Source organism: Poecilia reticulata, chromosome 18, assembly GCF_904066995.2.
Source record: "Poecilia reticulata chromosome 18, P_reticulata-male-v2, whole genome shotgun sequence".
Classification (NCBI taxonomy): domain Eukaryota; kingdom Metazoa; phylum Chordata; class Actinopteri; order Cyprinodontiformes; family Poeciliidae; genus Poecilia; species Poecilia reticulata.
In genome coordinates this window covers 20,505,494-20,525,960 of record NC_088847.1, presented here as the reverse complement: position 1 = coordinate 20,525,960, position 20,467 = coordinate 20,505,494, and the positions used below count along the sequence as shown (strand labels likewise).

At 42.4% G+C, this 20,467-nt stretch overlaps 1 protein-coding gene across 2 annotated transcripts in view; it reads left to right on the top strand.

Moving 5' to 3' along the window:
• Window positions 1–1,295: 1,295 nt before the first annotated feature.
• Window positions 1,296–20,467, top strand: part of kdm6ba (lysine (K)-specific demethylase 6B, a) — a 107,967-nt gene continuing 88,795 nt past the window's right edge. For both annotated transcript variants that reach the window (XM_008435559.3, XM_017310482.2), the window contains exons 1-2: window positions 1,296–1,450; window positions 2,037–2,091. The gene's annotated coding sequence lies outside the window, so the exon portion shown is untranslated. The remainder of the gene's footprint in view (window positions 1,451–2,036; window positions 2,092–20,467) is intronic.

Sequence of the window (20,467 nt, the reverse complement as noted above, 5' to 3'; positions counted from 1 at the left end):
TTGAATTTTCTTCCCCTTGGATTTTTTTCTCCCCCTGTCTCCACCCCTCTTCATGCTGCTTCGCCACCTGCCATTTGGCTTCTTCGCCACTAGATGGCGACACAGGACAGGAAATCAGACAGGACGTCACCTGCTTGACGTATTTACCTGCATAGTAATTTTAAAGTTGGGGGTCGGAGCTCCGCCGTGCTTCAGTTACAGGACCTGGCTAATTCACACCGCTCACATTTTTAAAACCTTTTTGTTATGATGCAGAATTACAGCGTAATTGTGAAGTGAAAGGCGACACTGACATTGTATTAAAAATATTATCAAATTAAACACCTAAAAAGCATTTTGTGCTTCAACTCCCTTTACTCTGATGCCCATAAATCAGGAGTGTCCAAACTTTTTTTTTGTCATGTGGGACACAATTTTCTACTCAAATTCTTCTGATATTTAATAGTATGTTTGTTTTTGAGTGGATGTCACTAGATAAATGTGGTCATATTTACGAATAAATAAAATACAACACAGAACACCTCTTCGTGTCAAAGATGACACTTTTTTGTTGTAAAAAGATTGTAATTACATATAATTAAAAACAACATTTCCATCAACAATCTGTGCTGTGTGGTCAGTTTAACTGCAGGGATTTGCTCTTTCCTCTAGAGGGCGACACACCCAAACTCCAGCTTCTTCTTTTTTTTGTCTGCAGGTCACGCCTGAGTGTTGGTCGGTTTTGTTTGGAGAATTAATGGTTTAAGTTCGAGGAGAAGTCAGTAAAAGCTTTAAATGATCACATTTATGGTTAGGTCTTTCTTTAAAGCATAATTTATTATGTACTCTTCAGCGAGCATGCAGGCTGTATTTGTCAGAATAAACTTTAGATTCAGTATTGGATTGCAGGACTAAATTACAAATGTTTGCTGGAAACAGGAGGGAAATGATCTGACATGCAGATTAGAGATTGTGGGGATCTGATAAATTTCCTGCTTCCTACGAGGATTTAAGTGCAGAGGTGCTTGGATTTTCTGACCCTCTGACTCCAGCCGCATCTGAAGGCTGCAGTTATTCCTGTTGCTTGTGTATATGTTTTCCTTCCACTTAACTTTTTTTTGCCAGTACGGTTTGGAGTTGAGTTGCTGCCATGCAGCATTAATGAGCCGCTGAACAGGTGTACCCAATAAAGTCATAAAACTGTGAGTTTAACATGAACGGAATTGCTGTAAGAAACTTTTTGATGATTTTTTTCTTCTTTTCACTCATTTAAGAAGAAAAGGTTCATTTTCATGAGCTTCTGTCTTTCTTCGCAGCAGCGCAGTGAGGATGGGAAGACGTCTCAGTGCTGCGTTTGAAGAACCGCCAGCGCCTGACTGAAGCCATGAGAAATCACCGCAGACTGCTGGAGGAAGATGGATGGGATTCACCTCGACACCTGCAGCTGGAAAAATCCTCCATGGAACGACAGGTGGAAGAAGCTGCCTTTTGTTTTTATTGCAAAATAATCGTTACTTGTGTTATAAAAATAGAATTGACCTAAAATGAAATGTTTTTATTAATTTCTGTATTTCCACTAATTTGACTTTATTTCAAATTTAAATGAGCTTGTTTTTATTAACCACATAGGATTTTTCTGATTTTAATATTTTGTAAAAAATAAAAAATTAAAAAATAATTCACACAGAAATTAAAAGCAAAAGATGCTCAAGCAAGCAGAGTGCTTGTCACATTATGCATTCATAAAATGTTCATTTAAATGCTCAAACATTTGGCATCTTCTCTGTAAAGATGACAGTCACAACTTAGTGCTGCACCGACAATCGGTAGCTTTTTTTTCTGTTTTTACTGTTTAGAAGCAAAAAGATAAAAATTAAACAAAAACCAACAGAAAAATGCTGGAAATTTACGTCTGGAAACGTGTGAGGAAAAGAGTCGGGATGCTGACAAGCAAACAGTCCGTTATTCTTTGTTGAGTAGTCCACATGCTAGCAGCAGACAGATTGAGCTGATCCTCATCAAACTCACTGGTGTGTTATTTTCTCTTGGTGCTGCAGAACTGGACGGCTGACCTGCATCCGTCTGCAGAGCGACCAGAGCGTACCTGCTCAGGTAAGACCTCCTGACCTCTTATCTCCGCCTCCCTCACGAGTCGGCGCTGACGAATGAGACGCGCTTGACTTCGTGGTTCAGCTCTGTTGGGATGTTGGAACGGCAGATTGCTCGTCGGGCAAACAACACAACCTTTAGATTTGCGCACGGTGTGGCCCAGTTTTGTAAATTGGACTGTATCGGTGTGCGTGTGGGAGCAGCTGCTGAGCCACTCAGAGAGGCTGATCTGTTTGAAGTTGTCACATATTTATTTTTCCTGCGTTCTGACCTGCTGTGAGTCTGTTTAGACATCATGAGCTGGTCCGACTGGTTCGTTTCTATAAAACGTTTTTTTTTCTTCTTCTTCTTTGTGTTTGTTGTTAAGCTGCCAACTTGCCTTTAACCGCGCTGCTGGTTTAGTAACGAGTTCCCTTTTATCAAGAGAAGCGCAGCGTTGGGTTCAGTTTATGTTTCACCGTTTATTTAAACTTGAGAAGATTTAAAACAATTTACCTTCGACATTTTTTCAGGTTTTTATTTCCTTATTTATTGCTTTTACTGAAGTACTTTCAAGATATACGGGGGGCAAATACTGCCAGAAAATACAGAGTAACTGCAAGAGATGAATTGCTGTGATGAGTAATGTAAGAAAGATCCAAAGTAGTCCAAAAAATAATAATTAAATAAGCATACATTTAAACTGAATGATAATTAAAAGGGGAAAATGCAAAAACAAGAAAGAAATAGTGCAATAAAATGAAATTTTTGAAATGCCTAAAGACAGAAAAAAAATTCACAAAATATTTTTGAAAAATAAATGAAAAAATATATATTTATTTAAGTGAAAATAATGGAAGGGGTGTTGATGTACTGAATTATTACAAATTAAGATATTAAAAAAATTTAATGAATTATTATTAGTAAGCTATTAACTTATGCAACATTGCATATATTGCTTTTTTTCATTTCTCAGCCTTGTTATTAATCTACTGCATAATGCAGTGATAAAAAAAACAAAGTTTTTAAAATAACATTTCTAGGTGTGTTTTCAATTATAAAGCAAAAAAATATCTGAACTCATGACTTTGCCACAATTCGTAAAACAAATTTTTTTTTTGTCAAGTTCATTTTTGTCCATTTTTTATATTTTGTATGTGGGTATACATGCACATATTAATAATTTGTCAGTACTGATTCTCAGTAACGGGTTGTCACCCCCAGCCCGTCACTGAGGTGCTTACACACCTAACTTAACAGCAGCTCCGTTTCATTTTCACACACCTTCTGACATCTGTCTCAAACACGCCCTCTCTCTTCTCGCTCACGGTTCTGATCCGCCGCTCGGGGACAAAGACACACGTTTCCTCTAAATCCAGTGTCTCCCAGGACGCAGCTAAGTCTTACACACCTGAGGGGGTTTGTTACGAGCTTTGCTGCCTTGTTTCATACATTCACAGCCGGCCACAAATCAGATCAATTACACACGCGAACGGATGCAGAAACACACACACACACAGTCGTTTTTTTTTTTTATAATAAAATGGCAGCCATGCTTAGAAAGTCTCATATTCTTTGGGCTCATTCCAACGAAACCATAAAATATGCATAATGAACGTCTTAAAGATTACGTTTTCAGTGTGCCAGCTACTAAACTACATAAATACTGGGGACAATGAGATGGAAGCAAAACAAGTCAGAAAATGTGGCTCAGATTTAGTGAAATCTCTGTTTTTGAGATTTTGCAGTGGTTTCACATTTTAAGAACTCCTTCGTTGTCCTTCCCTGTAGTACTCCAGCGAAGGAAGTTACTGGAAAAGTTAAGACGTTAAAACATAAATACTACCACGTTTATTGAGCGTATGTCGGAAAAACTCTTTGTTTCCATCCAGCTCCAAACGGCTGGACTGAAAACGATGAGCTTCGATCCGTGGCGGCACGCTGTCTGCTTCGCGCTCTCTGTTTGGGACGTCTAGGTTGTGAACTGATTTTCTTCCAGAAATAATGAAAAATATCAACTATAGGGAACTCGTACGGTGCATCTCATTTGTTCCCACTGTCGATGATAAAAAAGGTGTTAGGAGTGTTTTCCTTTTTGGCAGCGTGAAAAGAATCCGGTGGCGAAACAGAAAAAAGATGGTTTGTTGTAAAGCCTTGTGAGGCTTTGTTGCCACCAGACTGGTGGTTAAAAACTGGACAGGGAAATGGTGGTAAAGGTGGCTTTCATATAAAAATACTTTTTATTCATGTAAATGAAGCAATTCAAGTAATTTGAATGACTTGTCTCGGTGTTAACGGTTTTATTCATCGAGATGTAAAGAAAATGTTTAATTGCGTGAAGGCATTGAAAGTTCAATGCTCTGTTATGAGTGAATGGTGTAAGAGTGTCCTGAAATGTGTTTCTTTCAAGTGCTCAAAGAAATGCAAGGTTTAATTTATATTTATTTGACACATTCGTCCGGCTGAGGTGAATTTTCATCGGTACAGACAAAGAGTCTGCGTGGTGCATCATGAGATCAATAAAAATTTGCTCAAATTCAGAATCAGGGGAGTATATTTTCAGTTTAAACAACGTTAATAAATTGCGATTCTTGTGCTATATGATTTTTTTTTGTCGTGTTTAGGAGGTTAGTGTCAAGCTGTCTATTAATGCTGGAGCATAAGTTACTTAAAACTGCATGTATTCTTAAACTACAAAATCCATTTCCTGGAGTTATACCTAGTTGTAGATTCTGGGTAAAGGCAAAATGTCAGGGACAAAGAGGCGAAGTGGGACTTTTAAAATGTGTGCATGTGTATCAGAGAGGCACAGAATTAAAGACGAGTGTAGGATGACCTGCACTGTATCTGAACGGCATGACGAAGAACATTTCCAGACTCTCTCTGTCAGCATGAACACGACTTCAGACACTGAGTCAAACAAATGCTGTCCGTCCAGCGTGCCCATAAATAACGTGGGTTTGCGTCCGACCGCAGGTTTTCCTCTCTGCTTGGGGTGATCTCAGACGGTGTCTAAACACTTGACTCCCCAGAGTTTGGCAGAACCGTTAACGCTGCCGTTTTGATGTCGGCTCGTTTTAAGTAAAACGACTCCATGTGGCACACCTGGTTCCAGTTTGGTCAGACGGCTTATTTGGACTGGGTTCTGGTTTAAGACTTGAGAGATGAGTGGCACATGCTCCGTTGAAGGACTTGGTAGTTAAAGCCACATTCCTTTTAACTGTATTTGAGGGCATAAGCCGTAATATGCTGTTTGTTTCCTGTTTCGCTCCGAAGCTATTGGTTATTGATTTATTTGTCCAGCAGGTGGCTTTTCATCCTTCTCTTTCTCTACCTTTCAAATCAACTTGTGATTTCATAGCTCAACATTTTATATTATTTTCCCTCCTTTTTTAGTTTTCTCTGTTCCCTCATTTCTGTTGTACTTACCAACGAGACCGTCTGAGAGGCTGAGAATGAAGATGGTAAAAAGAAAAAACAAAAAAACAAAAAGCCGCGCTCAGCCAGAGCTGGTTTGAAGAGAGGTGGAGGGAGGGAGCTGAGTCAGGATGCCTGGAGGCTGGATAGCAGGAAGCAGTGGGTGAGGTGGAGGACAGGAAGGACGGAGGGAGACAGAGACTCCTCTTCACCGGCCTCTTTCTCCTCCTCGTCATCGTCAGCGCTTGTCAGCGAGGCAGGAGTGGCGAAGGGAGAGGTGGAGCTGACATCATTCACTTCCTGGAGGGCCTCGAGGGTGTGCTGTGGTTGTCTGCCTTTTAGAGGCCTTTAATGGTCCCAAACTACAGCTGGCTCAGAAACGCTGTGGGAACGCTGGCTTTAGTAAAATAAATAAGAGAAGCACAACACGAGAGCGATTTCAAAGGCGCGATGCAGACGGGTTAGATAATTTTTCTGTCATGGTAAACTTTATTTAACCATGAAATGTTGTGAAGCATCAAAGATTACTAAAATGAGCCTGATGACATGATCTTGTGAAAACATTTTTTTAATTTTTATTGAACCTGGAAACCTGGCTGGGATAGGAAGCAAAGCCAGAATTGAGCAAGTTTACACCATTAGAATTTTTACAGACTGAAATTTGCTGAAAATATGTGGATTACTAAAACAAGTAAAAGTGAAATGGAATCAGATTCAAATACTTGTAAATTGGATTTAGAAATAAATCATTTCTGCTGTATTTCTCATGCAAAAGGAGCAGGAAGGACCTTAGTTCATCTCTGAGCTGTGGATTTCTTTGGAGCTCCAAAGACTTCTTGGTGGTTCTGATTCTTGGTGGTTCTGATTCTTGGTGGTTCTGATTCTGGACCGCAGTCAGATCCGTTATGCGCAAATGGAGAAAACAGAGCATCAGTGAACCTTTGCAAGAGCGGCTGGTCCATCAGAACAACTTGGAGCTGCTCCTTTATTCATGAAAGAGCCTTTAAAACAACCTGGAAACCCCTGCAGTCTGAGCCAAAATGGCTGCCCAAACTGAACACAAACCCATAAGTCATCATTCTCAAAGACGTCTTTATGATCTCCAAAACGTTTGGGAGGAAATGTATCTGTGGAGTGAGTGAAGGCTGGAAGTGCCTCCTGATACATCTGGAGTAAAACTGACGCAACTTTTCATAAAAACCATCTTGTCAGTGGACCCTCAGTGACCCGTGAAGCCTAAACGTTGAAGGCCGCCATGAGGAGTTTGATCACAGAGACACACAATCTGCTACGACGGTCTTTTATGATGAACACGTTGCTGCATTAGCGTCGATTCTCTGCGCGTTTGTTGCGCTCTATAGACGAGCTGCCATGGAAACTGGGATCTGAGAAAATATGTCTTGTTACTTTTATGTCCATGAGGACATAATGACGTTCGACCTTGGTTTTATTTTCCCCGTAGCTATAAGAACAGGACGACGAGAATGTCTTTTTATTGGCCAATATGTTTCATAATTCACTCACTCCTTGCAGCCACGTTTTCATTTTTGCCCTTTCTCTGAAGATCCTTTCGTGGCCGAGACTATTCACACATTTGGTTTTATGTGTGGGAGAAAGTCTAGCAGCCGATTTGGTTTTTAAGCAAAAAGAGGATAGAAAACATTGAAACTGAAAGTGTCTGAAACGGGCTTACGCAGGCTTTAGTGGTCGGAGGATCTGCTTCTCTGTTCTGAGGAAAAAGTGCAAATCTCATCAAATCCCAGCTTCTCCCCAACCGAATCCCTTTCTTGAACAAATCCAGCCTTCGTCGTGCTGGACTCTCTCACCCCTGAACCCCCCCTCCTCCCTCCATCGCTCCCCTCCCAAAGCTCCTGTTCTGGCTTTCTGCCTCTCAGGTTTCTCCCTGCACCCCTGGCCCCCCTTTGACCCCATGTTACCCCCACACCTACCCCCTCCCTTTCCCCAGGGCTTGCCCACAGCTCCCAGTCCTTTGTGCTCCTTCGCCTCGCCCCCCCACCCCCTGCCTTTGTGTGCGAGAGGCCAGCGAAGGGTGATGGGATAGGCGGCAGAGAAAGAAAAGGATCCAGTCGATCACACATGATGCATTTTATTTTGACATGCTATCGTTTGATTGGCTAGAATTGCGGGCCATGTCTTTTGTTTCTCTCATGTACCGCCCTGTCTGATAAGCATCCAGAAGGAATGGTTTGATTTGGCTGTGATTTAGTAAACACTCAAATCTTATTGCTGGCATGTCTGGATCGAGCAGGTCCAGCATCATAACCGGAGCAACTTCCGGTTATGATGGACGGAGCGTCTGATGGACGATGTAGTGAGTAAAGCTCACCAAACGGAGATAACACCTGAGTCTGCATCACCAGAATGTGTGATGTCACATTCTGGGTGTTCATCAGGACTGGTTGTCTTGACATACAATTACCTGATGCCAGATGACACCAAATAGAAATCAGGTAGCATCAAGCAGATAGTCACATTTTCTAATTTCCTGTCATCTTTTCTGAACTCAAAAACACGTTGGCTCACTGGTGGACGGACCTAGTCATTGCCACCAGGCTTTAGAAAGATCCAAGTTAAACGTGGATCATTGCTCATTTCTGTTGCGCTGACACAGCAATGATTTATTCCTTAAACAATTGGTTATTTATTGAAGAGGCGACATGACTCATTCTTTTATAAGTTTTAGTTGGTTAAAGAAAAGGAAATTGAGTAGAAAAAAGATTCCGGTGCCCAAAGAGGAACATTAAAAGAGTTTTCACAACTGATAATCCGGTAGACTTTGTTCGACCGGGGGACCAAAATTTCAACATTTGTTTCGTTCTCAGCTGGTTAACAATCCAAACCCTTTGAAAAACATCTTCCCCGTCCTCACCTGTGGTGGCGCTGCACCAGGAACCGCCGACAGAAACAACACAAGAACTTCTGAAGAAGATACAGAGTGCAACTTCTTCTTAACAAAACTTGAACAAAAATGGAGCAGCATCAGATTGTAGCAGTTGTAGGATTCCTCTTTGTCTTTGGCAAAAGGCCACGAGGAACTTCGTTACAACCAAAACAAATGTGTTAGTGTATTTACCCAGAATGCCCTGCGCTACAGTCTGCTTCCTGCTGTTGGAGCGATCTTTGGTCTGCTCTGCATTCGCATATGCATTCAAACTGGGCTAGAGTTCACTTCAACCAAACTGAGATCTCGGCATTTAGAGTTTAATTGCGCATTTACACCTCCCCGAAAAAAACAGACTTTCTAGCTAAACAAACTGGAGTTCGATTTAAAATGACTAAACATGGCAAGTGTGAAAGTGTTAATCGCAACTATTTAAGAAGAAATTGTCTACTTTAAAGGAATTAATAAAGAAGTAGAGAAATATTCAAGCTGCGACTAGGTGAGGCTTTCACATCTGCCTCTAACCACATGATGCCTTAGCAAACACATTCAAACCTGATGAGCTGACAGGTGACACGGGTCGCTGAGTTTTAACAGTGGAAGTGAGCCATTATGTTTCTAAGAGGTCTTTACGGCATGTCAGTTAGGAGGCCAGACACTCGAGACATTATTCACCCACTGACTTACCTGCTGGCAGGTCAACAATAAAAACATCCACGGATCTGCAGAGGGGAGCGGCGCGTCAGTGGATCCAAAACCCATGATAACCGACGTGTCTCTGAGAACAAGGCCGGAGTGTGAACGTCGAGTCGAGAGAGCGTTAATAAGGTTGTCAGGGCATCTGCACATGCATTATGTATCTCTTTGTTCCCATGCATTTTTCAAAACCCCGTGCAAAAAAAAAAAAAAGGTGGGTCATGCTTGGTGCCGCTGCCGTTTTGTGCATAAGATCCTCTCGCTGAGAGCGGACGCTCAGTGGGAAGAGTTTATTCCTGGAAAGCCGGCTGCCGCCGCTGTTATTGTAGCAAACTTGATTAGAAGAGCTACAGCTGCCGTGGCCTCTGCTCCGAGCTGCAACGTGACACACACACACACACAGCCATTAACCCGTAGAATGTAGATTATGTTCTGTGATTCTGAGGTCGCCTAAGATTTTACATTTCTATACATTCTGTGAATTTAGACCAAACAGTTGTGAAGCTTCCTGAAAGTTGCAGCTGCTGAACACCTGCTTCACCTTTCCTTTCTGTTGCATTAAAGCTGCAGTATGCAACGCTTATAAAAAAAACATTCTTTATATATTTAACATTATTATGACGTCATGACATCATAATACAAAACAGATGATCTGTGAAGAAAATTGAGCTCCACTCCAAAGCCAGTATTGCCGTCTGCAGAAGTACAACCCTCAGTCAGAAACAACCAATCAGAGCGAGGAAGAGGGTCTTCACGCCGTCAATCCAGCTCACATTGAGCAGCATCTACACAGGCATGATGGACAGCATTAAAACCTTCCTCCTGGCTCTGATTGGTTGTTTTTGATGCATTTCTTCAGATGGCAATAGTAGCTCTTGGAGGAGGGGGAGGATCTTGATTTCTCCACAGATGATCTTATATTATGCTGTCATGGTGACAGTTTTAACAGACATGGAAGAACATAACATTTTTTTGTAAAAGTTGCATGCTGCAGCTTGGAGGCCCATTCCCAGCAGAAAACCTGTCAGTGCAATGTGGGAATAATTATGCTCTATGAAATTTGTGCAAGGGCTGCACAGTGGCGCAGTTGGTAGAGCTGTTGCCTTGCAGCAAGAAGGTTCTGGGTTCGATTCCCGGACCCGGTCTTTCTGCATGGAGTTTGCATGTTCTCCCTGTGCATGCGTGGGTTTTCTCCGGGTACTCCGGTTTCCTCCCACAGTCCAAAAACATGACTGTCAGGTTTATTGGCTTCTCCAAATTGCCCCTAGGTGTGAGTGTTTGCATGATTGTTTGTCCTGTGTGTCTCTGTGTTGCCCTGCGACAGACTGGCGACCTGTCCAGGGTGTACCCTGCCTCTCGCCCCGAACGTTAGCTGGAGATGGGCACCAGCAACCCTCCCGACCCCATTAAGGGACAAGGGTGTAAGAAAATGGATGGATGGATGGATGGATGGATGGATGGATGGAAATTTGTGCAGAAAAAATATTATCGGGTTGTTGTTTATCTGTGACATACATGTCTCCTTTGCCATCTTGTTGTGAACCGTGTGAGGAGTTGAATTTACTTGCTACTGTTTTATTTCTAGTTTCATAATTTCATGGTGTCGTGCTACATGAGCGGCTCGGTTGGTTGTCCTGTGAACGATCAGGGTGGATTAAATCATGTCCCGTATTGTGTTGCCGTCTAGAACGGTTAGGAGACAGGAAGGTGGATGTTCTAGGGTGGCCCAGTCAAAGCCCAGACCTCAACTAGATGGAGAATTGGTGGCAGAACTCTGTTCCCAGCCGATCCACACCCAACCTGACAGAGCTTGAACAGTTTAGCAGGAATAATTGAGGAAAACAGCAGCGTGACTTTATCCACACAGACTGCAGGTTGTAGTTGCATAAAAACAATGACCATGAGAGCCATAATATAGCCCACAATCTGATTTTCTTGCTGTTCCTACCCATGTAGGCCCCTACGTGCTGTATAAGTGTCTTTCAAGCTGAGGTGATCAAACTCCACTGGGATCTGAGACCTCAGATCAGAGCTTTAGTAGCAGCAATACAGGAAACACGCTGTGGTAAAGTAAGAAGCCGAGTCAGAAGGATGAACTGTTGATTCACTGGTCTACGCTCCGTTCCTGACCTACAGCGAAAGGATTAGGGTTATGACTAAACGGATGAGATCACACATCGTCATCCTTTTTTTAGTTTACATCAGTAGCCGTCATCCAGAGCAGGTCATTCAGACTGCTTTTCATTAGCAGTTTTTTTGCTGTTAATAAATAGCTTAGATTTTTAGGAAATAATCCGATTTGTATGTGATGTATTTATCTATTTCGTTCAGTAACTTTACACTGTAAAATCACAAAGTCTTACCTAGACTTTTGTGTTTTTGTCATGATAACATGACATGTTAAGTGGAAAAATCTGCCAGTGGAAGTAGCATATTCAATAATTATTTACATAAAACAAGCTGGTATATCTTGCTGAAAAGTTACTTGCTAGTTTTGTCCAAACATATTAAGATATTTGTACTAGAAACTAAACAAACACATGTATGATTTAGTGTGTTTTGCCGTGTAGATGATAAAAATATATTCCAACCAATGTGTGACGTGTTGCATTTTAAATCAGTTGCCTCAGAAATTGCACGGCCTCTTCCCCTGCTAATAGAAAATAACAATTAGCTGCTGTTGGACCAATTATCTAAATATCAACAGAAGTCTCCATTGGCAAACCAGCCTTTCATGTGAGGTGTTGACCTTTGAGAGGGATCATGCTAATTATTGATCACTTATATAAACACAAGCCATCCTAAAACCTATTATTGCCTCTTCCACTGCCTTCCTATGGAGGCCCAATGTAATTAGGCCCTGAGGTAATTGGCCGACTAATTGTAGTCGGTTAGATACATACATTGCCTGGCGTCAAACTCCAAACAAAGCTCTGTAATTTCTTTTAATTACCCGCTGTTGGGTCTGACAGCTGACCCCGAGCCCCTGTTCGTGGGGATTGTGGGTAGGCTTTGGTTCGTGGTGGGTGAAGGGATCCTAACCTTCCCTCCAGTGTGGTCGTGGCCCAGACGGATCATTTTGTCGGAGCCCACATACGTCCACAGAGTGGGACGAGCAGAGCAGACACACTTCCCTGCTCCGGCTTTTCAGGCAGCAGACCCATTCATCACGCGTCTGTGTGCAGAGGAGCTGCTGTTCATCGCCTCCCCTCCAGGAGCCGGCTTGTCTCACGCTCTATCTCTCCACCTCTCCACTAGCTCGCTCTTTGTCTTCCTGCCCCCCACCGCCGTCTCTCTCTTCCCCCTGTTCTTCATACCTTTGATTCGGTCTCGTCTTGCTCACAGCTTTTACAAATGTGGCCTTGCTGGCAGAACAAAGGCGAAACAGCCAGTTATCTTTTCTACCGACGCCTGAGTGTTTGTTCCAGATGTTTGTGCAGTACCGCACGGACGACTCGCCCCTTCAAGGAATCTTTCTACATCCCAACAATTTTATCCTAAACTGTTAACTTAGTTCATGACGGTAGCTGGAATTCAAAACGGATAGAGATGATTCAGATGTTAGAGGAAGGCTTGAAAACGCTTTTGTCACTGAAAGTAATAAGGGGTCAATAGCTTTAGGAAATAATCAAGTATGGCTGAAATCATTAAGACTTAAATTGCCCATCTTTATGCTAACTGCCAATACTGAATATGCCACACGAATGCTACTGCCCACAAAAGGCAGCTGCTTTACCAGTAGATACTGTAGATTCATATTTCTGTTCTTGGTGGAAGAACTTTATGCACCTCTGACCTAAAGAGACTCGACGATCTGGTAAAGAAAGCCGGTTCTGTCCCGGGGACGAATGTGGATGATGCAAAGAGGGATTCTTCATAAAATCAAGAAAATTATGGACTGGACAACCCTGACCATCCTCTTCATGAGACGGTCTTGGGAAAACGGAGTGTCTTCAGTCAGAGGCTTCTTCAAATGTGCCGTGACACAGACCTCTACAAGAGATCTTTCCTGCCAACAGCCGTCACTATACTGTAACTCAATGAAGAACTGAATTAAAATGAGTAGCATTTAATTTCTCTTTGAGATCAATAAAGTATTTTTGAATCTGAATTGAATCGAACCGACCAGAGAGCAGGTGTGAATAGGAACCGGGTTTTTTGTTGCCTGCTGGTAATTATTGACTTCAGTCCTAACGAAAACATAACTCTTATGTAAACATGCTCACTTGAAACTGGGACTTGGGTCCCTTTTATCCATTTTTGTGTGTTTCCCAAAAGGTTTGCAGGAATGTGTGGTGGGGACTGACGTCTCGCCACAGTTCAGTCGCTACGTCGCTCGGATGCTCAGAGACAAAGACGTTGTAAAGGTTGTCTTAAGTAAGCCGGCTTCAGAACGCAAGGGTTTGATGTAGCGATGATGGATGGTCTCTGGTACCAGCTCGCTTGAAGATTTAAAGTGAAAACCAGCGGGGGGCAGTCACTGTGCATCATTTCAGATGTATAATTTCTTTCAGTTTCATGCACTGGACCAAGTTGACGGAATAAGTCACTGGATTTCAGCCAGAAATTCAAACCAAATGATTTGTAGGTTTGTAGTCTACGAGCGGCTGGAGGCAGCTTTCAGAGGCGCTCCTTTAAAGCTTTAGTATGGAACAGTTTAGTGAAAATAGTTTAAAGGAGCAGTTTTATAAAGGTAGACAAAGTGTATGGATGGCTTGGATATCTCTAGTTGTAAGGAGAATGGAGTAAATTGGTGTAGTCCCTTCCCCCACCTGTTGCTGCCTGCTGAAAGACTAACAACTGCCATAAAGTCTGGGCTGTTAGGGGAGTGGGAGATTTTTTTTTTTGTCCAGACCCCAAAAAATCTGTTTTGTGCCACTTCCACCTGCAGTCTGACCGGTAATGTCGCATTTTATCCGCCTTCTTGCGTCATCCGTTGCAATCAATACAACTTATGCATAAGTAGGAACTTCTGTTGTTAAATAACAGCTAATTGATCATCTTTTAGTTTTGATTTTTCTGTAAATACAGTGCAACGGTTATTACTCGAGGTATATGAGGAATGTCGGGTTTTTTCTCATTACTATTGAAACATAAGTGACGTGATTTGCGCTTACTTTAATTTATGGCAGTGATTCCTCCAACCAAAGGCTCATATTCCACATGAGGAGAAAATCACCGAAATGTCACCATATTCAAAAAAAAAAAAAAGAAGAAGGAAAATGGCAGCATGACCTTTTACAGACAAATTAAATTGCAATTATTTCCCCGAAGGTGAAAGAAGCCGGAGGTAAACGCTTTCGGAGCGATTTCAGAGAGGACGAGCCCCGTTCACGTCGGAGGCGGAAATAAAAGATACATTTTCTAGTTCCTCTCGCTGTGAATTCATTGAGTTAACCTCTTCTTCCTGCCACCTTGAGGGCCTCACAGCTGGTAGCGGTTTGTTCAGATGTGAGCAGAGCTGCAGCCTCTGTCATGTGAAGTTGTGTTTTTTTATCTGTGGAGCTTCGCTGGTTGAGCTCGTCGGCTTTGCTCTGCTTTGTACTGTATGTACAGTACAGCGTGCGTGGAGAAGCACAGGCCTCAGAGAGCTAGGATCAGGCTAGTGTTGCCATGGTGAGAATCAAATCCACAATGCAGGATTGTAAGGAGACCCCTGATTGGCCGACGGGACTTTTCAGGGCCGGCCAATCAGACGACAGCAGAGCCGGGGCTGTTGCTAAGGGGAGTAGCTTGGAACAGTCAGCTGTGTTCTCTCTCTCTCTCCCTCCTTCTCCTGCTGCTCGCTCTACCTTTGCCCTCATTGACTCCTTCCCCCCCTCCTCCTCCTCCTCCTCCTCCTCCTTCCTTCTGCATCCGTCTTTCTCTCTCCCAACATTTCTTTCTGCACTTCTACACGTGCAAAATGGGAAGGAGCACATGTTGAAAAATTCACTGAATATTTCATGCTGTTTGTTGTTTAGGCCCGAGTTCACAGAAACTCCACACAGACAGCGGGGATGGGTGTAGGTTATCATTTTACCTATGTGTTTTGTACCTTTTTTTTTCTCTCTCTATAATTTTTTCCACATGTGTTTTTATTTATGGACACTTTAGGGTTCAGGTTGAGGTTAAAAAAGTCACTGAAATACTCGATTTTGCTAAACTTATGAGAGAAAAAATAACAAAAATAAAGTGCTTGGATAGGCTGAAAACTTTAATTACATTACTAAAGATTGTTTTAAAGCTGCAGTATGTAATTTTTGCAAAAATCTGTTTTTCCAGATTTGCTTAAAATTGTTACCATGTTGTGACAGTATAATATGAGAAGAGAAAGTCTGTGTAAAGATTGATTGTCTCCATCTCCTCCCTGAGCTGCCATTGCTGTCTGATGAAAGGCATCGCTCCTGGTCTAAAACAGCCAATCAGAAGCCAAGAGGAGTGTCTTGGCGCTGTCAATCAACCTTGTGTATGCCGCTTAATGTAATAATGGTGGAAAAACAATTTATCATTCCAGGAAAGCCATTTATCCACCGTCATCGGTTGCTATGCTAACTAGTATTAGCATTGGTTGCAGGCTGTGTTGTGGTTAACAAGCTGTAGCTTAGCAAAGAGCAAGTGTGAGGGGGTGAGCAGGAGAGTGACTGACAGCGCTAAGACCCTCCTCCTGGATCTGATTGGTTGTTTCTGACTGAGTGGTGCATTTCTGCAGAATCAGAGGAGCCCAGTTTGCTCTAATTCACCCAGTGCAAACAATCTTAACATTACCACAGAAGCTAGCATAGACAGTCTTTCTTGTTTCTGCTCCTGGGGGTTCAGCCAATCAGCACCAATGGAAATGAATGGTGCTCCTGGATTGGCTGCTTTGCCAACACCAGCCAGTAACGTGTGAGGTAGCTTTGCGTTGATGTATTTCAGCTTCACAAGAATCAGGGAATAATTTCAATTACAGGGCTAAAAAAAGCCAATTATTTGTCTTATTTGACACCTTCTTTTTTTAATTTTTTTTATTCATTGATATTACATTAAAGGTGGCAGATTAAATATGCTCAGCACACTTTTCAGATTTCAATTGATAAACAAAAAACTTTTTAAGTTTTAACAATCATGCACCACATTTTGTCTATCACATAAAATCCCAATAAAACATTTTGACGTTTGTGACTGTAACGAATCAAAAAGTGAAAAAGTTGAAGCTCGTGAATACTCTTGCAAAGCGCTGTGTGGCGATGACACGCTGTTTGGTTTTAGGCTGTGGAACAGTTTTATGAATGGGGTTTGTTGCGAGAGCATCATTATCATTTCAGTGTGGTGCAGTTCCTGGATGAGTCAGACCAGCCTCTGCCTGATATCGGATTCCTCGTCCCCCAGGCAGAGCCGAGGCCGGTTGGATAACCAGGAAATGTGGGTTGTGACACTGGAGCATTGATGGTCGACAATCAAACTGAACCACACAAAGAGCATCCTTTTTATTTTGTTTTTGCACACGGGGGAAAATTATACGTCACCCTATGAGTGGACCAAAGCGGAAACGAGGCATCTGCATATTTCTCTCTCCTTCCCCCTCCTCTTTTCTCCCTCCTCTCATTTCCTCCATCTACACTTCCTGTTTCCTGACTCTCATCCTCTCTTTGTTCTCACAAATGCTCAGTTTTGCGACTTCCTCTGTCATTTATTGCCTCTTTCTTTTGTTCCTTTTCAAACCCTCGTGTGTGTGTGTGTGTGTGTGTGTGTGTAGGTGTGTGTGTGTGTGTGTGTGTGCGTGTGTGTTTAGTAAGTTTATGAAATGCATCCATTGTAGCCGACGAGAGCCATGAGGGCAACCTCTCCCACTTTATGAATCAAACTTTGCTGACAGGGCTATAAAACCGAGACCCATTCATAACAATCCATCCTATCAGGAGAAGCTGAGTGAGGAGAGTTGAGAGGGAAAGTCTGTGCTGTGTCCATGTGAAAGCAGAGGAATTACAGGTGTCCTGATGGCAGCGTGTGCTTGTGTGGAAAAAGATCAGATCAAAAGCAGGAGTCCCATCTGGTTCTTCGTTCTCCCACCGGTTTCGTTTAGGTCATTGTTTATGCATGTGTTTACGCTTTGTCTCTGTCTCTTCTCCTCACAACGTCAAAGTGACGCATCCATGGAAATAGAAACAAAAATCTCCAGGAACAAGAACGTTTAGGCATGCTTTGTTCCTCAGGCTCCAGAAGGAGTTCTTTTTTTTTTTTTTTCCACCTCTGCAACAATGGAAACGAACACGTGCCCGGGCAAACACGCTCCGAGAGTTTTCCTGCGCTGGCGCAAAGTCTCTGGGACTTGCTGAAAGAGGAGTAAGGAGTCTGCTGCTGCCGCTGCCATGGAGGTTAAAAATAGCAACACACATGCATTCACTCACACACAGAAATGGATGGAGCAAAAAGCATCTGTAGCGCCGAGTCTCTGTAGTCCTTGTTTTCCTTCTTTCCAGCTCAAACAAAGTACAGGGTTGAAGTAAAAGCTCTCCTAAGAGCTCTTAACATGTATTTGTAGACGTGGTTGTCAGCGGTGAAGTCACAGGAATTGTTCTCTTCTTCCAAAACAGACATTAAGTCTGAAGCCATGGCCAGTTTTCAAGACGGAAAGGAGGTTTTAAGGTCTTTATTTGAACTTTAGTTTTAGTGTTTGGGCTTTCAGACGTTGATGGTTTTTAATCCATTTCCGTCTTCGAAGTCAAAAAATATGTAAAAGTGAATCAAATCGAGCGCAAGGCTGCCAAGGACTCGGGTGGAAGTCGCTCAGGAAGTAGTGATGATTGATTTAGAGCGTCGACCCAGAACACACATGTAGCGGTCACTCAAAAAGAAAGCAACGATTGGAAAGTTTTCAACTCAAAAGGTGAGATCAGGATTCACGTGCATCTTGGTGAATTAGAGGGCTGAACGACGTTGGTAGCACCAGGGTCTCTGCATAGAGTTTATACGTTCTTCCCATTCACCTTCACCTGGTGTAACATGGCTGTTATTGGATTACTCTAAGTTGCCCATAGGTCTGCCAGTAAATAGAGGGATCTTAATCAATTACAGTATAGCTGAATAAAGTAGTTGCTTGTATAGAGTCATTAAATTAGAGGGGTATATTAGTACATTTACTTGGCTATGGACAAACAGAAAACCAAGAGTCAGTTTTCTAGGATTTGAATTGCAACTAGGCTATGTTGGCAGGTCCTGATGTTTTTTTTTTTCTGAAATAATTTTTGTGTGAGTGAGTAGTTGTTGTTCATACTAATTAAATGCGACTGTGAATCAGACCTTTTTGTGAACGTTTTACGACGTGAAAGCGACCCGTGAGCTCAGAAGAAGAACAGGCGTCACACATCTGCTTATCGTTTACGGAAGTAATAATGGCCGCCGCCGCCGCCTACGGACCGATTTTAAAGTTTCTGAGCAACGGTAGCCGACGATAATGTTTACCTCCTGTGTTGATGGGTCTGCAGAATTTTGACTCTTGTCTCACGCCAATGATGTAAGAGTTAAATAAAATGTAACATTACCATTCAAACTGCTGCATCCGATTTAGCACCACATAAGGGGGAGGAATAAATCAGATTTTGTCTTTGGGTGAAAAGATTGGAGTTGGACCATTCAGAACGGCATGAAAAAGCGATAAGGGCCAAATTTACCTACCATACCATACCATACCAACTTTATTTATAAAGCACTTTAAAACAACCACAGCTGATACAAAGGGCTGTACATTAAAACACAGCATAATAAAAAAAATAAAAACTCTTACAGTTTAAAAACAAAAACATACACTCTAAAACTAGATACCGCAGGAGTTAAAAGCCAAGTAAAATAAATGGGTTTTAAGACGAACTTTAAAAGTGGACAGTGAAGGGGCCTCTCTGACCTGCAAAGGCAAGTCATTCCATAACTTAGGACCTATGACAGAGAAAGCCCTGTCCCCTCTGAGCTTCCTCCTGGATCTTGGTACCTCCAAGAGCAGCTGATCTGCTGACCTGAGAGACCGATAAGGTACGTAGGGGTGAAGAAGCTCAGAGAGGTAAGCCGGGGCAAGATTATGCAGTGATTTAAAAACAAACAAAATAATTTTAAAATGAATCCTAAAATATACAGGCAGCCAGTGAAGTGAGGCCAGGACAGGGGTCACATGCTCCCTCTTTCGAGTTCCTGTCAAAAGTCGTGCAGCAGCATTCTGTACTAGCTGCAGACGTGAGAGCAGCGACTGACTGACTCCCAGATAAAGTGCGTTACAGTAATCCAGTCGAGTCGAGATAAAAGCGTGGATCACTGTTTCAAAACGCTGCCTGGAAAGAAAAGATTTCACTGATGCCAATCGCCTTAAATGATAAAAGCTGGACTTAACCACGGCTCTGATTTGGCTGTCCAATTTAAAATCACTGTCCACCTTAAAACCAAGATCTGTAATAACATGTTTAAAATATACCTCCAAAGGTCCAAGGTCAACAGAGGAGGACTCAGAGGAGCCACTGGGTCCAAACACAATCACCTCTGTTTTGTTTTCATTACAATTTAAAAAGTTCAAGGCCAACCAAGATTTAATATCACCAAGACATGCCAGGAGATGTTTGATAGAGTGGATAGAGTGTACCTGCTGCGTGAAAGTAGCCATAGAGCTCCGCAACGGTGCTGTAAATGCGCCGCAACATTTTTTTTTTTTTTTTACACAACAACCTACAAAAGAACCCAGAAAAAACATCTGATGTTCTGCAGGCATAGCTTGCCTGAATTAAGGTCAGCTGATGATTCAACAGTAAGAAGCAGGGCATAAAATTGCAAGCATTTGGGGAATCTGAAGGTGAAAACCACTGCTGACCAGAAAGACCGTAAAGAATACATTTACAAGACTCTTTCAGTGGATCAGATGCCGAGTGTAAAAACTGCCACGATGAATTAAAAAAACAAACACTTTTTTTTTTACGCCGCTTCCCACCACAACTGCACGTGTCCCTAATGCATCACAGTGGCTGTTTATTAATCTGATTTGCTGCTGAGCGAAATTCAGAGAGAGAGAGAGAGAGAGAGATGCTGCAGCGATGAAGGAGGAATCTGCTGTCTTAAAAGATGTTGAAAGACGGAGGGAGGAGAAAGATGAAAGCACAGCAAAGACCAGAGAGGATTACACACTTCAGGAAAACATCGACTTGGAAGGAAGAAAGAAGACTTAGTCAGAAAGAGGAAGAGTAAAGCATGCGCCAAATTGTTTTTCATCTGCAAACTATCTGTACCTCTGACTCCGCTCTCTGCCTTCTTCTTTTGTACCAGATCTATTTCTGTCTTAATCTTACCGCCTGTGAAAACGTCAACCCGAATTTCAACCCAGCATTGCTAATAGCACATTTTCCTCTTTTCCCAATTTAGCATCAATAAGAAGGGAAAAGAATGCAAATA